Here is a 5,000-nt window from a genome sequence, read left to right as displayed (position 1 = left end):
TTCTCTTCAGGTTGTGATGATGAAGTGTCAGATCTGTAATGTGTGCACTGCACATGTTAGTGTGACAAGACTTAAAAAGACACAACAAAAATGATGCAATCATAATAATAATAATAATAATAATACTTATTATTATTATGACAATTATAATAATGTTACTGTTGTATCAGCTCTGTGTGTGATTAGGAAACAGCAGATGAACTGAATCACTTTTTGTTTTATTTCAGGCCTCTGGCCTTTTTCACACTGAATAAAATCAGTCTGATTTCTATCAGCGCTGTTTGGTTTGATGTAAAGAAAACAAAAGTGACATACAGGTGAGTCTTCGTTACACCAGAGTCTCACAACTAGACTCCATCACATCAGGATCAAACTCATAAACAATCAGAATCAGTGGAAAGAAACTGTAGGACCTGAAATCATCCAATCAGCCTCGAGATAAACATGATTCACTTCCTCCCAATAAAGAGAAGCTTCAGTAAGATGGTGAACAAGACAGGGGCTGAGGACGGACCTGAGGATGGACCTGAGGACAGGGCTGAGGACGGACCTGAGGACGGACCTGAGGACAGGGCTGAGGACGGACCTGAGGACGGACCTGAGGACAGGGCTGAGGACGGACCTGAGGACAGGTATGAGGACGGACCTGAGGACAGGGCTCAGGATGGACCTGAGGACAGGGCTGAGGACAGGTATGAGGATGGACCTGAGGACAGGTATGAGGACGGACCTGAGGACAGGGCTGAGGATGGACCTGAGGACAGGTATGAGGATGGACCTGAGGACAGGGCTGAGGATGGACCTGAGGACAGGTATGAGGATGGACCTGAGGACAGGGCTGAGGATGGACCTGAGGACAGGTATGAGGACGGACCTGAGGACGGACCTGAGGACAGGGCTGAGGACAGGTATGAGGACGGACCTGAGGACGGGGCTGAGGACGGACCTGAGGACAGGGCTCAGGATGGACCTGAGGACAGGGCTGAGGACAGGTATGAGGATGGACCTGAGGACAGGTATGAGGACGGACCTGAGGACAGGGCTGAGGATGGACCTGAGGACAGGGCTGAGGATGGACCTGAGGACAGGTATGAGGACGGACCTGAGGACGGACCTGAGGACAGGGCTGAGGACAGGTATGAGGACGGACCCGAGGACAGGGCTGAGGACAGGTATGAGGACGGACCTGAGGACAGGGTTGAGGACAGAGTTGAGGACAGAGTTGAGGACAGGGTTGAGGACAGAGTTGAGGACAGAGTTGAGGACAGGTATGAGGACGGACCTGAGGACAGGGCTGAGGATGGACCTGAGGACAGGGTTGAGGACAGGGTTGAGGACAGAGTTGAGGACGGACCTGAGGACAGGGCTGAGGATGGACCTGAGGACAGGGTTGAGGACAGGGTTGAGGACAGAGTTGAGGACAGGGTTGAGGACAGAGTTGAGGACGGACCTGAGGACAGGGCTGAGGATGGACCTGAGGACAGGGTTGAGGACAGAGTTGAGGACAGAGTTGAGGACAGGGTTGAGGACAGAGTTGAGGACAGAGTTGAGGACAGGGTTGAGGACAGGGTTGAGGACAAGGTTGAGGACAGGGTTGAGGACAGGTATGAGGACAGAGTTGAGGACAGGGTTGAGGACAGACCTGAGGACAGGGTTGAGGACAGAGTTGAGGACGGACCTGAGGACAGACCTGAGGACAGGGTTGAGGACAGGGTTGAGGACAGAGTTGAGGACAGAGTTGAGGACAGGGTTGAGGACAGAGTTGAGGACGGACCTGAGGACAGACCTGAGGACAGGGCTGAAGACTCAGATCCAGAGTAAATGAGTTCAAACTGTCAGTTTGTTGAACTGCGAGCAGAACGCTGCTGTTTGTCAAACCACTTCCTGTCACACTGTTTCAGTTCATGTCGACATGACTTCACTCTGCTGCTGTGGACGGATAACGAGACAGGAGGACACAGTCATGTTAAAGGTCCCTCCCCCTCATACATACAAGCAACACACACACAGACTCAGAGTCTTTTTGTCTCTGTGGTCATGTTGCATGTCTTCGTAACAGTCAGTCTCTCTGAAGTAGTTTTCTAGTCGCTCTTTTTTCCATGTTTGGTATATTTGTGGTCATTTTGTGTCTCGGGGTAATTTTTAATCTTTTTGTAATTATTTTAATCTTTACATCCTCCTTTGTCTCTTTGTAGTACATTTGCATCTCTCTATATTCATTTTATGTCTCTTTGTAGCTATTTTGCATATCTTTGTGGTTGTTTGTGTGTCTTTGTAGTTCTTTTGTGTGTCTTTGTAGCTGTAGTCTTTGTGGTTGTTTGTGTGTCTTTGTAGTTCTTTTGTGTGTCTGTAGCTGTAGTCTTTGTGGTTGTTTGTGTGTCTTTGTAGTTCTTTTGTGTGTCTTTGTAGCTGTAGTCGTTGTGGTTGTTTGTGTGTCTTTGTAGTTCTTTTGTGTGTCTGTAGCTGTAGTCTTTGTGGTTGTTTGTGTGTCTTTGTAGTTCTTTTGTGTGTCTGTAGCTGTAGTCTTTGTGGTTGTTTGTGTGTCTTTGTAGTTCTTTTGTGTGTCTTTGTAGCTGTAGTCTTTGTGGTTGCCTGGTTGTGTTTTCCAATAAGAAGCAGTAACATCACTTTACCCAGAGGCTCCTGATTGGCCCATTAAGTAATCCTTTCACGACTGCCACCACAGCAGCCACACCCACAGCCCTGTACCTGCAATGCATTCTGGGGTTTGCAGTTCAGCCCTGGTGGTAAAGTTGTCTTAAGGGGCCCTGACATGACAAGAAATTTGCTCTTCGCTCACCGCCAGGTAGGGCGCAGAGGCGCCGAGCGGACACGTAGGAGCTCAGGTATACGTCATCAACAAGTGTGAGCTATTCACTGTTGCTAGGCAACACCAAACGCTACTTGTCACTCCGGAAAGAAAAAGGACGAGGAGGAAAAAGCAGACTCCTGTTCTGCAGAAACTAACCACAGCTCTGTGCCGCCGCGTTGCCAGGCAGATTTCACTGGGGCACGTGCCCCAGTATTGATCTGCAGTGCCCCAGTATTGATCTGCAGTGCCCCAGTATTGATCTGCAGTGCCCCAGTATTGATCTGCAGTGCCCCAGTAAAAATTTCACCGATAAAATAAAATCACTTCAGAGTTTTAAGTCTACATAGACTACAGCGCAAATACTGCTTAGTATGGTAATTCATTGCTACTGTATTCACTCCACATAAACAATGCGCACATGGCTAATTAATATGGTAATTTATTCACGTGTAGCGACTTCGGCTGATAATACTTCCGTGTCAACTCGAAGTCGCGAGAGAGAGAGAGAGAGAGAGAGCGAGAGAGAGAGAGAGGCAGGCCATGAGGGTCACTGCGTGAGGTAGGTAACTTTAGCCGACAACAACTTGTTAAATATATTATTTTGATTTTGATTTGACTCGAACTGTGTCTCCTAGATGGACATCAGAAAGTTATTCGCCGCAGCAGCGATAAAGCAGCGAGGAATGAGAGGTAAGTGAAGTCCTAGCTAGCTAGGCAACATGAGTCTGTCTGTTAATGCTAAGCTAGCTAACGTTATTCCAGGTATCAAGACGACCATATTAATTTGCTGTGAGCTGTGGGGGGAATTTCCAGTGAGTTTCATGAGCATGAAACATAATGTTGGTTCTGGTCTGCTGGTTCTGCTCAGGACTTGTGTGTTAGCTTGTGTTAGTTGACAGATGTAGCCTGTGGACGGTGCAGTGCTTCTCAAATGGTCTGTCTTCAGGAAGAAAAACATTTTTCCCCATCAACAAGTCTGAGCCAAATTTTTCAACCATTCAAGTTTAATTAAGTTCAATTTGCAGATGTTTAGAAGTAAAGAGTAAAGTGCACAAGTAGGACAAATACATTACTGCAGTACATTTCAGGTGGTTAATCAAAGATCTAGACAACAACATGGTCTGATATGATTGAATAGTTTAAAGAACTATTTATGTTTTTTTATGATAAATAAGTGCTGAATAAGTTTTTTTTCTCGCGCACTTTGCGCGCTCTCATGAATTCTTTGTGCCCCAGGTGTGTCCCAGGTGTGTCCCAGGTGTGTCCCAGGTGTGTCCCAGGTGTGTCCCAGTACAGTATTAGGTCTAGTGACGCCCCTGGCTCTGTGTAACAACATGACAGGATTTACTGTCGCTGAGCTGAAGGACAGTTTCTATCTGTGAAGCACTGATCCTCACTGTGTCTGCCTGGAATAACAAACACACACAGCTAAGCTAACGTTAGCATTGTAGCTCATAAACTCTGCCCAATCACAAGCCTGGTAGCTCAATCTGACTACTGACGTTTCACCAAGTCATCCTCTTCCTGTCGAGGTCGTGGTGTGATTTTAATGTTTTTACAGTTCGAGGAACTCAGAAACACAGAGAAAGAGTTTTTCTTCCATTTCCTCTCCCTCTCTGTTTCTATGTGATTTAAAATAATTTGAACTTTGGGCGCAGCGGTGAGCGGCAGATCTGAGCGGTGCGTCACGCTGACGGTAGCGGTGCCGCTGGGTCGGACGCCACCGCGCTCTCCATAGGAAAATAATGGACAGACAGCGTGAAGCGTTTTTACCGCTGATCACCTGTAGAAGATTAATGTCTGATAGATGAATCGTGTTTCTGTTCAGACTCTGCTCATACATGCTGCATTCCTCACACACACACACACACACACAGACACACACACACACACACACACACACACAGAGACACACACACAGACACACACACACACACACACACACACACACACACACAGACACACACAGAGACACACACACACACACACACACACACACACACACACACAGACACACACAGAGAGAGACACACACACACACACACACACACACACACACACACACACACACACAGACACACACACACACACACACACACACACACACACACACACACACAGAGACACACACACACACACACACACACACACAGAGACACACACACACACACACACACACACACACACA

The sequence above is a fragment of the Lutjanus erythropterus genome, chromosome 23, assembly GCF_056507025.1.
Source record: "Lutjanus erythropterus isolate fLutEry1 chromosome 23, fLutEry1.hap2, whole genome shotgun sequence".
Lineage (NCBI taxonomy): Eukaryota > Metazoa > Chordata > Actinopteri > Lutjaniformes > Lutjanidae > Lutjanus > Lutjanus erythropterus.
Note: the sequence above shows the minus strand (reverse complement) of the source record.